This window comes from Drosophila innubila, assembly GCF_004354385.1.
Source record: "Drosophila innubila isolate TH190305 chromosome 3R unlocalized genomic scaffold, UK_Dinn_1.0 2_E_3R, whole genome shotgun sequence".
NCBI lineage: Eukaryota > Metazoa > Arthropoda > Insecta > Diptera > Drosophilidae > Drosophila > Drosophila innubila.
The window spans coordinates 12,135,029-12,153,678 of NW_022995380.1; the positions used below are offsets into that span (position 1 = coordinate 12,135,029).

Sequence of the window (18,650 nt, forward strand, 5' to 3'; positions counted from 1 at the left end):
GCACTGTAAACGTAAATGTAAATGTAAATCGCAGCTACGCTCGCGCAAGTAAATATGCTATACAAAATGCACTGTGACATTGCGTGTGAGCAAGAGTCCGAATGTATTTTTGTATGTGTGTGTTTGTGTTTTGTTGTGCGTATGGATAACAGCTTTTGTTGTTGTTGGCCGCTATCGCATTTGCGATCGCGGCTGGTCGCCTGATTTTTTATTTCATTTTCGTCGGCTTACCGATAACATTTTACACACGCACCAGAGAACTGCAACGGGTATGAAATGTTCGATCATACTCAAACATTGACTCGAACCCGTTATGATTTTTTTGCTTTGGTTAAGCGACAGGAGCGGACCGTTCGAACTGAGCGCTCGGCTCGTTCGCTCAGTTCGAACACATTGCCAGTTTGTGTTCATGACCGTTTGTGTTCGTTTGTTTTTGTTCAACCACGAGCATTGACCGAACCGGCAGGCTGACTTGATTTGATGCTTACTCATTTTGTTCAAACGATCAGGTATGGGTATGAGCAAGGGTAGCGGTTTTGGGTATCTAAATGGGTATGGGTATGGGTATGCGAATGAGTGTCGGCTTTTGGGTATGCAATCAGGTATGGGTATGGGTATGAGCATGGGTTTCGGTTTTGAGTATCTAAATGGGTATGGGTATGGGTATGAGTATTTCTGTGCGCATGGTTGCCTGCGTTTGGTTATGCAGGCTTGCAAGCGTATACATACATACGCGTATGTTTTTTTTTTTTGTACTCTTGTTAGTTAGTTGGTATTAAAATTATTATTGAATAGCAAAATAAATTTTATGACAAAGAAATAATAATTGAAAATATATGAATTACTTTATTTTGAAAATAATAAAAAACAACGTGTTATTAATAATAAATATTATTTTTGCTTTTTTAAAATGAACTTATGCTTAAAGTATTTTACTGACTGCATTTTTTAAGTAAATTAAACGAAGGAAACTAATTATTATTAACTTATTTCTAGAAGTTAATTTTAAGGTTTATTTAAAATTATTGACGAAACTATAGTTGTAAATTTTATTTACCTAATCCTAAAAGTTATACTTATTCAAGCAAAAGTAAAATTTTATCTTTTCTTAGACCTGTACAATACATACTATTTCTTTCACATACACATTTTAGTGTAAAAGTAAACGCCGCGCGTGCTCGCTATTGCGCTCTGTCGCACTCTTGTTAAGCACAGGCACTCAAGCTCATACCCATACCCATACCCATTTAGATACCCAAAACCGATACCCATGCTCATACCCATACCCATACCTGATTGCATACCCAAACGCCGACACTCATTCGCATACCCATACCCATACCCATTTAGATACCCAAAACCGACACATGTTTTCACACCCATACCCATACCTACCCAAGTTCGAAGCATACCCAAACCAAAACGTGGCTTTGGGTTTCGTCACAAACGAACCTCAATCCGGTTGAGTAGTTCGTAAACAAACAATCACGCTCGATACTCGATCGTAAACAGAGACGCGCGGAACCTGATCGAACACGCTGCGCCCGAGTGGTTGAGTTGATTTGGTTGAATTTTCTGCACACATGTTCGATCATACTCGAACATACCCAATGCAGCTCTCTGACACGCACACAATTGCGCACAACAAAATATACAGGCGCCTGTCAACACACATATACTCTCATATATATATAGCAACAAATTTTTAGCGCGTTTTTATTGAAATTTGTTTTATGCTGCACAAAAACCCTTTGGAATGTGTTGCCAAATCCACAACAATTGTTTTTCTTACTCGCTGTTGTTGTTGTTCCTTCTAATGCTGTGTCTGTGTGTGCGTGTGTGTTGATATTGTTGTAGGCAAGTTTTGCTGTTGTCGTTGTGTAGGCGCTTTATTCAAATAAGTATTGGCGAACACACGTCGAGCGGCAAATTTATGTTGTTTCAATAACAATTTGAAAAGAATAACAACGGAAGCAACAACAACAATATCAAGAGCAACAGCAACAACATTTGTTATATACAAAAACAATAAAATGGCATGTTGAGTGTATTAAATTGCCATTTATTTGATTTTTGATTTTCGTTTTGTGCCTCGATGCCGGGATGTTCCATTTTTGTTTTTCTTTTGCCTTATTTTTTCGTATAGCATATTTTCGGGCGCATTTAAATAATGTTTGCATGGATTTTTATGGTTGCCGCATGCCTTTGGCTGTCATTCAGTATATGTGTAAGCTGTGTGTGTGTGTGTGTGTGTGTGTGTGTGTGAATTGGGTTATTTTTGGGTTAAAGTGTCGCTGGGCCATCTAATTGTGTAGCCTGCGCCTGGGATTTGGAAGCGTGCCAAGGACTTTGAAAGCTCTTAGTATACTTATCGGGACAGCAAATGTCGAAAATAGAAAAGCCTGAGGCGATAAGCTGCTAGGGATGCTGGGCTACAAATGATAAAGCATAACGATTTCAAGATTATGTTTGAGAAACAGAAAAGAAATTATTTAAATTTATGCACATTTTTTTACTTATTTACTTCTTATTAATATATTTTACAATTTATTCCAAGTCTCAGCAAAAATTCTCGATTTTATATGATCTTTGTGTTAATATGATTTTTTTATTTAAATCACTTTCCAATAAGGCACTTTCTTTAAATACAACTCTTAAAACAAATGAGTATAATTAACTTATTATTTTCATTGTCCAATTTCTGCGTTAAGAAAAAATATACAAATGAATCAGATTTCCCACTAAATACCCTTGAAATTGTTAATAAGTTATATAATTAAATATAATTTGGTTGGTTCTTAAAGAAGCTTTTTTTTTTAAATATCCTAAGGTCGCTCCTCTTAAATAAGAATCGCAGAAAGTACACATTAAATTTTTTAGGTTGCCAAGAATCCATCCAAAATGTAGTCGAAAAATTTGCAGCGGCAGCACTAAAACAAATTCTTCAACAGCTTGAGATGGCATGATTTTTTAATGCACTGGCAAATAATTTGTCTGTGGGGAGAGCGCACCTTTCGGTGCTGCCTTTTGGGAATTGACTTTTATGTTGGTCATAAAAAGGATTTTAATGTGTTTTATGCGCTCCAACGCAAAGTCAACAGGCCGCTTGGATGACCACGCACATGCCAAGGCCAATAGAGAAATCAACTTGGCCTACACATAAATCCACACAAAATACCAAAGACGCTACCCAAAACGGAATTACGCGTGAGTAGCACCTTTTTGGGCCGCTCAGTGAATTGGCGAATTTATGGCAGGACTCTGCGTGTGAGCAAGCGATATATACATATGTAGATATAGATATAAATAAAGCGGAAAGTAAGGCTTACTATGTTCGGCTTCAACGCTATCAAGATGTCAATTTAAGCAGCCGTCGAGGCGCAGTCAAATGAGCTAGCATTAATCCTGTCTGTCGACTAACTAAGCGAGTCCGTCTCATTGCCAAGGTGAGGTTTAGGTTTTTGGCAGCTATTGATCTTGACTACGTGTCCTGCCAGATGGAAGCTGCCTCTGGTTATATGTCGCCTACACGCTGACAATCTTTCATGTGGCACTTAGCATAAAGCTGCAGATAAAAACATAGTCCCGTTCTGCCTGCTGTTTACCTTTTTTGGCAGCACACACTCAAATCCTTCAGAGCAATCAATTTGTTTTTATTGAATTTTCTACTCGTCGGACTCGGGACTCGGGATACGCGTCAACGTTGGCAATTTGCTGGAGGACATTCATTTCGAGTACACACATGACATGCCACACAGCAAAAGACAGGACGAGCTGCACTGCACACAGCCTGGCAGCTGGCACCTGGCACCTGGCTGTGTTACATGGCGTATGAGTGACGCATGGCTCAACATTTGTTATGGCTTACGATCTATTCTGTGCATTCCCTATACACATAGTCCCTTCTCAAGTTGGTGCTTTTTTATTACCTGTTTCCTGTTTTCGTATCCTCAAAGCATTTGCCGGCTCTACTTTGTCTCTCAGCCTGTCAAAATTCGTGCTGTAAAATTTCCCGAGTAAAACTAACGTCAAGTATACGCCCGCGTGGCCGGGGAAAAATTCCTGCTGTGTGTGTTGTTTGCCTGGACTTATTGTTTGCTTTGCTCGCTTCATTTTTCAAGTTGATTTCTATCGCGTTTGCTCCTTTTCAAAGTTTTTGGCATTTTACATGTGCCAAACAACGGAACGACCGCTGTGCCGTGGTCTGCTGTGTTTTCGGCCTGATGTAATACTGTCCACGGCATTTGTAATGCCTCAATATCAAGTCACGCACACAAAGGCAGATTCTTTCTCACTCTCAGTTGCTATCAGCACTATCAACCCAAAAAAAACCAATACATCCTGAACTAATGGACCTGAATATTCCCCAGCTTGGTTGTCAAATCATCAACTTTTAAATGTTAAGCTTTAAGTACCTCACATGACTAGAATGCTTTAAAGCATTTAAGTATTTTATTAGATAAACTATCTCAGATTCTGAATAGAGTGAAGCGCGCTTGAAATGTTCTAAAATAAATGATGTTTAAAAAATGTTTATATTGCTATTGCTCGCAGTCCAATTCAGTTTTCCACTTACATAATTACTACACGTAAAAAGCATGTAGCCGCCCAAGCCACGCCCCCGTTTATCAAATTGCCACCCGCAGTTTAAATGGAAAGCCAAAATTGTGTTGGCTTGAAATACTGTTGTTAAGGGTCGCATTTATGTAACTTTATTCAATTTTTTTTTTTTTTTGGCGGTCTCACTTGCAATTATTATAAAATGGCGCACAAGAAGGACATGCCACAGCGACGGAGGCAGCGACCAAGGCAGAAACAAGGACTCGTGACGCCATCCGCGCTCCTTGGAGACTCATTTTCAAGAGCCTGGGCCGCTCAAGCATTTCTCAAGTGGGTCAGACCAAGTGCTTTGGAGCCCAACACTAACTCAAAAGTTCAAGGATTTTATTGTTGCACAAAATGTAATTGAATGCAATGAAATTACGGCACTGGCAAAATGCACAACTTAAGAAACAGCACAGTATTCCACGAAACATTTAATTGCATTTTTTGTTTGCCCAGATGTGCATATGACTATTTATTTTACACTCTCTCTGTATTTCTCTATGTGTGTAGAAATTATTTTCCAATTTTGTATATGCTAATGTACTCGGTATATAATAGATTATTGTATAAATAAATAACGTTTAAATGATTATTTAAATATTATACCTACAATAAAATTAAACAATAAACATTGTTAAAATCGCATAGGCTACTAACTCATTCTCAGCCTTGACTATTTGGCTTAAATGCTCACACATTTTCGGGTATTTTATTTGGTTCTCTTCCAAACGCAAACAAAAACAACAAGTTAAACAGAATACGTGCTGACCGAACACACAAACATTTATACTCCAAACACAACACACACTTGCTGGGAATTTTAGCAATTTTTACTTGTATTCTGTGCTCTTCCCCTTGCTGAGCTTCATTCGCATCCAAGGTATTTGGACAGGGTTGGGCAGGGTTGCTTTTGGCCCAAAAGTGACCACAGTCCATGCAAAACTCAATCAACAGCTCCAAGTGACCCACATTTAGAAATAAATTTGCCAACATCAAATAGTGCAGTGGAGAACAACCCAAACCGTTGTCCAGGGACTCAGTAAAAAAATCCCAACTGTCTACATATGAAAGAGACAATGAGAGAGTGTGTGGAAGAAAGAGAGAGAGGAAGATATATAATTCAAGCTTATCACTCCGGTTCCAGACCATTGCGTATTAAAAACATTTTTGTTACGCCAATAAAACTCACAACGAAATTTTGCATAATGTGTAAGCTATAAAAAAAAATGAACAAGTTGCAAACGTTCCTCCACATCTTTCTCCTTTTTCTCTCTGCGTCTTCTTCCTGCTCTTGTTGACATTTCCGTTGGGCGAACAAACTAGGCAATGGGGTTACATCAAGCCTCCTTGTCCCCACCTTGCCGGAGTCGGACTCGAACTCGAACTCGGACACAGTTTGTTTATAATGTTTTCCTATTTATATTGCCGCTGTTGCCAGCTCGCCAGTTGCCGCCGCCTGCAAAGCGGCTTCGTTTTTTATTGCTCAACATTAAATGGGAGCAGACAACAAGCAGATACGGTGAGAGGCTGTGGCAAGTGGGGCTTTGGGCTTGTGGCAGCAAGGCCTGCAACTTTCTAGCACGCCTGATGTTGTTGTTGATGTTGTGAATGTGCCGAGCCCCTCCGAGCGACCATTTCACGAAACAAAATGGCACATGAAACAAATGAAACAAGCCAGCTGCAAAAACTATGCATATTGTTTGTCATTAACAAGGTCGACGCAACGGCAAAAAAAGACAAAAACAAAAAAAAATGTGCAAAACTAAATTCGCTTTGATGAAAGAAAGCTGTTACATGCCACTGAGGCCTCAAAGAGGGAAAGAGGAAAGATGACATGCGGGGGGTATCATCATTGTTGGGTCGCCAGCTGACATTAATTTTGTTTTCATAGCACAGCCCACAGGGCTGACAATTTCTTCTCTCCTTCAATTCCACCTCCCTCCCTTACGTACAGTGTCTCTCTTTCACTAGTCTATGTCTGTGTGTGTCACTGCCGAATAAAGACATTTCTGTTCACAGTTGTTTTTTTGCTTCTGCTCTCCTATTTACTTGTTTCCTTTTTGTATTTTCTGTTCTTTTTTTTTCACAAGCGCTGGCTTGATTGACATGCCGTCTGTTCTCTGTGGCTCAGTCGCTGTCCTTTACTTTTTGGCAGCTGACCGAGACACAAAAACAAAAGACAACAAGTGCAAAAACAAATTAGCACTGTTTCCCTCTCAGTTTCGGCCTTTCTTGCAGTTGATTCTCTGATTCGGATGATGCGTTTTTGACAATGAACATCAGCTGGCTGTTACTTCGTTTGTTATTTCTGACGAGGCACTCAGTCAAAAATATAAAAAAACGAACACAGTTCTCCTATAAGATATATGGTGTTGAGTTAATAAAGAATTTAACCTACTCGTATCATACAATACAGTTCTTTGGGAAACTATTAGATTTCTTGTAAGCTATTTTAAATACCTATTTATTTTAAAAGTTAAACGTGTAATTGTTATTTTTGAATTATAAAAATAAGTATTGTTTCGTAGCTCATGTAAGTAAATAAATAGAAAAACTTATTGAATATAACGTATTGGTTAAATTCAATGAGCACAACCGCTTAGCGCTTTTAATAAAATGTATTTTAATACTTTGGCATTACTGTATCGGATTTAAGCTCACCAGATCAAAGTAAATTCAATTCACAAAATGGTACTGTTAGTTGAATTTCAAATGAAATTAGCTTGAAATTTACATTAAAATGATATTAAACTGATTATTCGATATCGAGTGTTATTGACAAATCATATACCTAGTATGGCGCTGTGAGGTTCTGATTTGATTCACACGGAATTCATTTAAAATCAAACCGTTTACTCAAATCATGGCAGTTCAGTGTCGGACTCCTTAAGGCACATTCATATTATATTTAATTTATTTAAAGCTCGCTTTTTCACACTCCGATGCCGTCGACCATTAAGGAAAACCAACCTACACACAATACAGAGAATGAGAGAGAAAAAATCACTCATGCTGTTATAAGAGGAAACATCGGAACACGGATATGGTTTCGGGTTTGTTTGGTGATCCGTTGTGTATATTGTTTGCGTATTTGCATAAAAATTGCGCATACGACGCGTTGCTGTCACACATACATACACACATTTTCACAAAAGCAGCTTTAAATTTGTGTTGTGAATTCAAGGCTGAGTTCATATTTGAGAGTCGCCCGAAAAGCCTGACTGAAAGTTTTTAGTAATTATGGAAATTCATGTGCAACAATGCCCGAGAATTCATTCAGTGAAAAATTATTGCCACACGTGTGTGTGTGTGTGTGTATTTGTGGGTGAGTTCTCAGTTCTGTTTTATCCTCCACTCTACACATAGTTACCATTCACTATTCAGTCTTCAATGCCGTTGCATGCGGCAAAAAAGTTTCATTTCCTCTGTCTCTGTGTGCATTTGCATTGTTTGGCATTACACAAATGGATATTAATAGTTGGCATGAGTACGGATATTTTTTGCGTTTGTTGTTGATATTGTTGTTGAATGATGATGATGTACTCATTGTTGCCGACTGGGTTTATTTTCAATTAATCATGACTATACTCAATGAGTAGCAAGTGAGTAGAATGCGCTCATTTCAAGGTTGTGGCACAGACAAAAGCCTCCGTAGCACACTTGAATATTCAAAACGAATGAATAAATGAATGTGTGATTGTAAGCACGAATGATTTTTGCATAGCTGTATAAATAGTCAGAGCATCAGCGAATATTAATTGCCATTTTGGTATTTTGCAACATGGCCATAATTCTTTTCTTGCTGAGCCTGTCAACGCCATTGTCTTCCAATAAACCAACCAACGACAGGCTCAAAAGACAACCCCTCCCCGATCTGAGCCCAGGCGTAATACTCGTATTGACAGGCAAACATAATAAACATAAATCAAGTGTTGCTATTGTGACTAGCTCTCTCATTCTACGGATATTGAGCAGTTCAAGCATTTAGTTGGCATGGACAAGCAGCACCAACGCCAACTTATGCCATTTATCTTGGGCAATCTCATTGGCTTCATACGGCTCTCAGGCTATGCCACACATGCATATCATAGTCGTCATCTCTTTTATTATTGCCACAATAAGGGGCAAGTGCCTAGGCACTAGCACAAGTGAAAGTGCGTCAAGTCTGTAACTCGACTGAGGCCATAAATAAGCCAGATATATAAAGAAAGCCTTCCTGTTCTGATTGACGCTATTCTGGGGGCGCCATGGGCGTGGCCACATGTTACTAGTTTTGCTGCTTTCGGTCACAGTTATTTGGCTTTGCATGTGGCAGCAAATTTTAGCTTTCTTGTTTAATTAAAATAACATGTACTGTATTTTTTTTATTTGATCAATAAAATTCATCATTTAAGTTAAATTTGTTTTATAAATTTAGCTAAGATAATTTACTTAAAAATATTTTAGCCAACGCCTACTTTTATTTTAACGAACTATTTATTTTTTTTATAAACAACTGTAAGACTAATTACTGTTCCAATTGTATAAATGTATTTATATTTACTAAATTTTGTTTAAAATTATATTTTTGCTTAAACATTATTTCTATATTTAGTATTAAAATAAAGGAGCTAATATTCAATCATTATTTATTTTTCCAAAATAATAATTACTTTACTCATCATTTGCATTAATTTATACACAAAATATTTTAACTTAATTAACTTCTATCCACTGTTTATGACTCCAGGAGTTCGTCAAGGCTTCAGACACAATTAAACGTGTTGGAATTTTTGGGCTTACCATACAAGAAGTCGCATTCCACAAGACATGCGTAAGGCAGCCCTTGATATTGTCTCACTTTTTTTTTTTAAGAATTTTAATATTTGTGAATTAACTCGTCACTAAGTCACTTAGAACCACAACTTAAGACTCCAAAACGCACTCCATGGCGGAGGTGAAGAATTTTAAGACATTTCAAAATTAAATTTTTTAAAATGAAACCCAATGTGCGAGGGAGAAGTGAGCGGAAGAAAAACAACGAGGAGAAGGCAGACAGGCATGTTATCCTTGTTGTTACTTACGGAATCAAGTGTCACTCAGTTAAAGCATTTATGAGTGCCAAAAGCCGCGACATTTTAATAGTGACTGAGTGTGTGTTTATGTCGATTAAAAATTAAATTGTTAAATAAAACAAGGCTGCAAACCGGTTCTGAACCGAGCCTCGTAAAACCGGTTCGGTTTGGGTTCTTAAGCAGGCTGAACCGGATCATGAAGCGAACCCTTTAAATTATTTAAAAATCATCAACATTTTATTTCTTGAAAAAAAAGAAATTATAAAATTCAAAATGTAGAGAAAAATATATAACAATACAAATATTTTTGGTATGAAATTAAACCAAGGATTGAACCCAAACCTTGTGTTCAGAGGGTACTTAAACCAATTCGCGAACCGAACCGATGTCTTGCTCTATGGCTCGAACCGCCGAACTGAACCTATAACAAAATTTTGGAGGTTTTCAGCCTTGAAATAAAAGGATTATTAAGATTTAATTAAATTTCATCAGCTATAAAGCCGAGTAAAGTTTATATGATAAAAGTTAATAAAAAGAGTTGCTTATGAAGATAAAATTCTGATATCAAATATTTCGAAAAAGAAAGCAAGAGGAAAAATGTCCGGAGTGCAGACAAATTTATACTAAGCTGTGAAGCTTCTCCAATTTATGAACGGAAACGGAAACCATTACACACGCTAAAGGCACACATTAGAGTTCCTGCTTTAAAGCATGAATTGCTTGGGGAGTTTAAGATCTTATTATTAACAGTTGTCAGCCTTAAAATGTCTTTCGCTTGAAATTGAAGCTGACAAAGCTCCGACGTTTGGTACGAGTATTGGTATTTTATGATCCCTTGGCGACATTGCCATTCTCACACTCTCGAGCTCGGCAACTTTATTGCCGTTTAGCGGCGTGTCGCGTTGTGAGTTCCCTGACAACTTGTCAGAAATTTAAAACTTGTCGCGGCAGACGAGGCGTTTGTGAAATGCCTGACGCATGCAAATTAAATTCAATGTAGCATTTAAATCAATAGGTTTCTGTGTGTTCTTTTTGATATTATAATTAAAAATACAAATTATTGCCATACCCAAAGCGCAGCAGTAATAATATTTACAATAAAACATTTATCATGTGTTTGCGGGTTTTTTAATTTAATTAAACGAGGCTCCACAAAGGCATGCCAAAGAATTGCCAGTTTAATTGCCACCACAGTAAAATTTATGAGTGCGATGCCACTGGAGCTCAATTACAAGGCAACTGCATTTCATTCTCACAACGCTTAAATTAACTCGACAGGCTTAAGACGCCAATGCAAATGCATATTCATTTATTAAAATATGCAAAATAAAATAAAATAAAGTTACTTTCCAAAATAGTACAAAAGGAAATGATTTCGATAAAGCATTAAAAAAATAAAATATACAATATATAATATTTTTAAATGGTATAGCTTAAATAAAAAAAAAACATCAAATATTTAAAAACTTTGATTCAGAATTTAAGTAAATTGCATAAATTAATAATAATTTATTTTCGATAAAAAATTGATAGCAAATGTTTCCTAGTAAAGTTTTTAGATATTTATGGCAACTCGTTTATAATCCGCACATTGATTAACTTACTGACAAAAAATAACAATAATATTTAAACAGACTATTTTTTATGCAAGTAATATTTTCTGTAAAAGTAAAGTTTGTGGCATTAGCACAGATGGACTGAGCAAATGGCTCCTTAATTAATTTTCAATATTGTCAATGTCCCAAAAAAAAAGTGCGTTACAAGCTGAATTTTAACGAGAGTATGCCATAAACTTCAGAATCGGAAATACGACTGTGTGGTGTAATAATTTTTGCCTTAACTGCAAAACATTTTTGATGCTGCGCATGTAGGAAAAACAATTAATTGGTATGCATAAAAAATGTTCTGTGATGGAGCAGGCAGACTGCAGCATCAGCATTCATTTCCATTATAAATGTCAACAGAGAAAAAGCGGAAAAAAAACTATAAAGACTACATCGAGTAGAGCACTAAAAGGGGGGAGGGAATAAGGCCCGAAGCAAATGGTTAGCAGTTCCCATGTGCAATATAAACGAATTTAATTATTGTTCATGTGCTGAAATATGAGCAAATTTATTTATAGCTGTGCATACCATTCGAGCAGCCACTGACATGAGAAGATGTCATTGTTGTTGCTGTTGCTTCTGTTGCATGTGCTTGTTTTCAACCGTTTGCTTGTTGCATACATAAATGTTGCAGGGCACAAACACACACACACACACAAGTACTGCGATGCGAATACTCGTATCGAGCAGCATTTTTATTTGTAGTTCTTTATGGCATTGAACGAGTCTCGTTACCTGCCCGAGCCAACGTGTCGTATGAGTTATGACCATGGGCGGCGTATGATTAATATTCAATTACATGGTACAAGCAGCCTGCAGTTTACGTCGCCCACATGTGGGATGCACCTTGTTCTGCGTTGCAAGGTACGCTACACTTTTTATACAACCAACATGAAAACTTTGCTAATTGTCCCATAAACAAAAAAAACCCAACGCGAACAATTGGTTTAATGTACAGGATTCAGTAGCGACAGTTGGATGCATTGATAGCTCGAATGAACTCATATATTATCTTTAATTTAATTATGCACATTACCAGCATGAAATTTGCAGTACTGCAAGAGGCCAAATGCGAATTTAATTCGTTATTATGCTAAGGAAGTTGTGAAATATTTTGGATACTGAGCAGCATTACAAAAAATCAATGTATTTGAGATTAGCTTTACCGAAAATGTTTATAGCTTAGCTAGAACCAAACTATATTAGACGACACGAGTCGAGCGTGACGCATATTTGCTAATTCATTTTTAATAGCATTAAAAACAAAGCAGGCAAACTTGAACTAACTACTATTATTTAGCTATGCATTCCCAATGGCCCGACATGTTTTGCGTGTACCTTACGCATAAGCCATTGTATTCGCCATCTGACAAGGCCAATGACCATGATTTATGGCTTTCGTTATTTAATGTTCACCTGCACGTGGTTTCGAGATCAAGTTTCAAGTTACCCTCTTATAAAAGAAGTTTAATTGTACTGTAATATAATAATAAAAATTAATTTAATTATATTGCGTAACTATTTTTTTTTTAATTTGATGTCAAATGGTTCATTGTTATTTATTATTCATTATTCGATTGAGCAATTTTAAAAATTAATTAATTCAGCGCATATATTTTCCTTATATTTTGTGAACGCAAATTGGCAAACAATTACATTGTTTACTTGATATTTCAAAAAGTAAAACTAAAAAGATATGCAGTTTTTTTTAACACATTTCATGCAAATATTTTTTCAATTTCCCATGCTCGCGTGAATAATCAAACTTTATTTTATATATATAAAATTAAATTGAACACATGAAACAAAAATATTCCATGTTATGTTTCACATGCAGCTTTAATTGATTCAAATTATTAAAACAGTGCATGCATATAAAAGAGTACAAATTTTTATTAAAAACGATTTGTTAAAGTAGAAATACAGCTGGCTTTTTGTTGTTTTTGGTTAATATTAAATTTATTGAATTGATCTATTACATTTTCTTACGTAGCGTATACGTAATGTGTATGGCAAGATATACACACGGACAGTTTGTGTAAGTATTAATTTATGCATTTAAGACACGCCTGATTACACACAGTGTCTCACAAACAAACACACACACATACACACGAATTCAGTGCAGTGGGCAACAAAGTTGCGCCGCTAAATTGCATATTAATTGCTCATTAATTGTTGATTAGCCTTCAAGTGAGTATAGACATTTGCAGAGCAGGAATCTCGACGTTCCCCAGCATGGTGTGGCATGGCCCTTTAAGCGTCGGTAATCTTTAGTGTTAAGTTAAGTATACGCAAAACTTATCAAGAGGATTAGTGCTGTTCTTGTTGCTGCTGCTTTTGGCATTAGTGCGACAAAATGTTGTAATCAATCAAACCAAAGCCTCGCTGCGGGCTCTCTTTCTTGGCATTTACTGCCTCGCAAATACTTGCAATTAAGCATTATTAATCACAGCGACTAAACAGCCAGCTTGAACTGAGTATTTCCGCCCTAACAAATAATAACAATAGTCATCGCCCACGGGGTCCACATCCTATGTTCGGCCTGATAATGTCTTCGCATTATTTTCGTATAAAAATAATTATTTAATTAAAAGTCGACTGAGACCTCAGGTTCATTAAGTCTATTACATATCTGGATTCTCCTTGATGGATGTCTCTTATTGTGGTCATGACGATATTTCGCTCTTATATAGCTATCACAAAATACAAATACGTAACGAGAATATTTTTCAATTGCAAAAATATGTACCTAATCAAAGCACTGGTTTTAGGTGTACATTCAGTAAAAAATTTTTTTTTATATAGTTGAGCATTATTTTTTATTTTATGGTTTGTAATATTTTTTTGATTAAAATCCAAATAATAATTTACAAAATGATTAAAATATTTAAATTTTACAATTGCAACTCGAAACAGATTTTTGTTTGAAATTAATTTGGAACTTATCTCGTTTGTTATGTTTTTGTAAGGTAAAAAGACTTGAAAATTATTATAAATGATATTTTTGACCATATGTTCAAAAGTACAAATACAATTAAAAATTTCATCATTAATATGGCAAATGTGAGAAATAAATGATAATTAAAGCAAAAATCCAAAATATTTAATAAATTTTCCCGTTGTTCACATTAAAAACGAATCTTAGACATTAAACATTTTCCTAGAAAGAATTTAGAGAAATAAATTTTGTTAAGGTATCTCAATCTCTGTCCCAAATAAAGTAGGCAGGTCAATGAGTTTGGTGAAAGCTGAATGTGAAAAACAACGTCACGAGGCACGCACACAAGCACTTGAGACTAAAGGTTGGGCATTGTTCACTCGCAGATCAGGTCAAAGTACGAGTCGTGCACTAATTGTGCCGTTGCCGTCAACAATGAGTGAAAACGGACCAAACATGATAGACAACAATAGCATAAAGAAATTGCCAATTTGGCAAATGTATTGGTGGCTAGTTGGGGCAACATGCCAGATATTGTGGGGTAAGCACTTGAAGCGTCATTGAGGCGACATCGTACATCGGACATCGGACAGGTAGGTGATGCCAAGCAAATCTACAGCTAATCAATCAGTCTTAGCCCCAATTGACTTGGCTTATTTGTAATGGTTGTTTGCCATATGACTGATTACCATGCAATACTCGAAAACTTTGGCTGAACAACAAATTCGAATCGGATTCCGAATCTGAATCTGAAATGCCATTTCAAGTTAAATTCTGCGTAGCGAATGAGCAACAAAAGCCGAGCACACTTTAATTATAAATGATTTATGACTCAATTACCGTTTTTATAGACGTGCTCCGAGTTCAAGTACTTGATCCTGAGTCCTTCTGTCGAGTTTGCAGCACAGTTTCAATTCAGTTGGAATTCTGTTCTAGTTAGCCTCTTATTGCACTGTCTGGTACTTCACTTTGATTTCGCACTGAACACAGAGCACTTGAGATAAATAAATTTGCTTCAATATTTCTTATTTTATATTTTATATTTCTTTCTATTTACTCGCTATATTCCCTTTTTCTCCTTCTCCTTCTCCGTTCGCAATTCCGCACTGCTTGGCGCGTAATTTATTTATTTATTTATTTTATTATTTACTTTTTGCGGCATACACAGCAGAAATGTAGGCAATGCCTTTGGAAGTTGCGACTTATTGGCGCCTGTGATGTTAAACACACACGCACACAAAAATTCACACACACTCACACACGCAAAAGCCAAACACTTAAGCTTGGCTGCGGTTATTGTTGAGGTTGAAGCTGAAGCTGATGCTGATTTCCGTTAGACATGCAGCTAACTTCGTATTATGAGGTCAAATAAAGTGTCAATTTGTTATCTGGGCGTTGCTTTTGGTCGGACGGGCCTAGTCAATGCAACAACTTGAAGTGCCTTGGCTCACCGTACGCACACACACACACACGAACACGCACACACGCCGACACACACGCAATTGCACTCGCATTCGCCCGCACGCACACGAGCAGAGAATTCTTCAAATATTGAAAACGCGATGCGCTCGTTTCTTTACGGCGCTATGGTGCGCCCGTTTACCGTTACCAAACAACACAAATATCGAACGTGAACTGACACGCCACTTCGCTACTTCCAAAAGCCAAAAACAGGCGCAGCTTCATGCCTGCCCTTCGTTTCAATTACTTCGTGCCTTTCGTCAGGCCAGCCCGACGCTCCAGAGAACGCATCTCATGCACACTGGCGCCAAACGGTCGTTGGACGAACTAATTGAGTGCGTTCAGTGAGTGTGAAAGAGCGCGCATGGCAACTGTGTGGGAATTGTTTTGCGGGGAAGTGCCTGAGAAAAATTCCCAGTATACAATTTTTTGGGGAATTGGGAAAATTTTGTGTAACAACTTTTGGGTAATTTAAAAACAACCAACCCCTTTTCGAAGAAGCCCCGAATATTATTGCTGAGATTTTTTGATCTCTTAAATTTATTATTACCACAAATTATAGCTTTTTGCACTTCTCGGAAAACTAAACACATTAATATTCCGTACCAACAATATACAAGTAGATACTAAAAATACAAAAAAATTCAAAAAAATATTAAATTTAACTTTTATTTAAAAATAAAAGTAACGGTACTTATTTGTAATTTATTAAAATTTAAATAAAAAAAACTTATATTGTAACATTAAAATTAAAATTGAAATATAATTAATTATTTAATTATAATATAATAGATTGTTTGTAATAAAAAGTAAAAGTGTTATGGGAAACCTATAACAGTTACGACCCCTTGTCTCGTCTGTCGATTTAAACCAACTTCGGTCAGGATATACGTGACCAACCCAGATGCACATTTTGTCAGATTGGTTGAAATATCTCAAAAAAAAGAAGAAATTATAACTTGATTTTCGGTTAATGATTCGATTGATAGCTATACTAGATAGTGGACCGAGTTGAACCAAATTTCGTCTAGATGTATAATACCAGCTCAGATACATATTGGTTCAGATGTTTTAAAGAAAAACAAAGAAGTTTTTCATACTATAACTTTATTTTTGACCTATAGTTCCTATGGCAGCTATATGATATAGAGGTCCGATCCAAAAATAAAATCAAACGTGATCTGCGTAAGGTATCAAGGAACCTACCGACCAAGTTTGAAGTCTGTAGATCTTATAGTCCTGAGATCGACGTGTCTAAACAGACTGCCGAGATTTGACCGATTTAGCATAACGAAACTAATAACTCAATCCCCAAAAGTTGTTTTTCATATTTTTTTTATATGCATTTTGACCCATAGATTTCATTGATCGAAAAATTTCATTTCCTTACGCTAGATCGGCAAAATCGCCCACTGTTTGACGGGCGGACGGACAGACAAACGGACATGGCTATATCGGCTCGGCTGTTGATACTGATCTTTCTGTTACATACATTCTGTCAAAAACATTATACCCGGTTTGCCCATTTTTATTGGGCACAGGGTATAAAATAATTTTAAATATCGATAAATTCTGTGTTCACAATTGTCTTTTGCTTCTAATGGTTTATGAATTGACTAAATTGCTTAAAAGGAAATTTACAGGAATGTAAAACTTAAAGCTATTCAAAATAGGGAAATATTCTTTACCCTAAGGTAAATGCCAAACTTAAAAAGTTGTATGGCATTAAGCTTAAATAAGCGCTAAAAGCTATCAGAAGGCTTTAAAAGTAGCTTTTTCACAAAGGAAGTTTGCGGCTGTTTTTCATACTAAATTCGTATCTAATATTTAAACAAAATCCGTTGACTTTCTTAAAGAACTCTTCTTAGTTCCAATTTTGCACAATAAAACCGCCAAAAATACTTTTAATACAGCGAGAATTTTACTATAGATGAAATAATTATATTTTTAATAATGTTAAGATGCATCTTAACTAAGTAATTAATTTTACCTTTTAATTTTTTTAAAATACAACATCCCTATAAATTGCCGGAAAAAGCATCCATTGCACTTTGTGCATCGATCCATACATTGTTTTAAAGTTATCATCTGCTATTTATGATAGTGCAACATTGGCTTCACTTGCGTTTTTGCTTACCTTTCAGTTCTCAAACAAAAGGTTCCTTTTCCTGCCGTTAAAAGCAGAGCGTAACTCAATTCAATTTTAGATTTGTACCAGTAATTTTTCTGAATTCATTCGGGCGAAAGGGATGTGCACCACAGCTTAGTGGTGACCTGTGACCCACTGCCAATCGAGGTCAATGGCCAGAAACAATCAAAGAAATCGGCTCACAGACATTCGCAATAAGAGAAAGAGAGATAGATAGATTGGTGTGTATGTGCGAGTTGTAAGTGCAACTGGCTGCTGAACTTATAAATCATAATTTTCAGCAAATAAATCCTTCACGGACAATTTAACCTCCGCTGTGGCAAAGCCAAAATTGCAACAGTGGCAACATGAATCCGGCCCTGAATTTGATTCTGATTCTTACCCAGATTCTCACCCAGATTCTCATTCTCATTTGGATTCTGATTTTGGCTGCTTTACAATGAGGAGATTCGTGCTTCAAGTTTCGAGACTTTTTGTGTCTGCTGCCAAGGACGCAAAGTCTGTGGGCTACACATAAAAAATGGAAATGGAAGTGCCCAGTAAAACCCGGAGCAACGTGTTCCGTCAAGCAATTCCTTCTGGCAACCTTATGATTCATGCAAAATGAGTAGTATATGGCTTGACAGGGTGCTAAAAGAGCTCAAGATAGCCTTGCAATAGGAGTATGTTGCATTTGCTGACTTTGGAAGGCTAAACGCCAGGTCTTTCAAAACGTTCGCTGCTCTGCTATGTATTTTGCCACGCCCTCGCCTTCGCAAAGACAGGCATAAACTCTGTTAACTACCACGAAACAGCGGGCATAGCATAATTAGCGCAATTTTTACAGTTGTTTCTTT

At 36.6% G+C, this 18,650-nt stretch overlaps 1 protein-coding gene across 1 annotated transcript in view; it reads right to left on the reverse strand.

The window, feature by feature from the left end:
- LOC117789785 (neuroligin-4, Y-linked) overlaps window positions 1-15,140 on the reverse strand; it is a 70,313-nt gene extending 55,173 nt beyond the window's left edge. The window contains exon 1 of the mRNA XM_034628917.1: window positions 15,045-15,140. The gene's annotated coding sequence lies outside the window, so the exon portion shown is untranslated. The remainder of the gene's footprint in view (window positions 1-15,044) is intronic.
- Window positions 15,141-18,650: the final 3,510 nt, after the last annotated feature.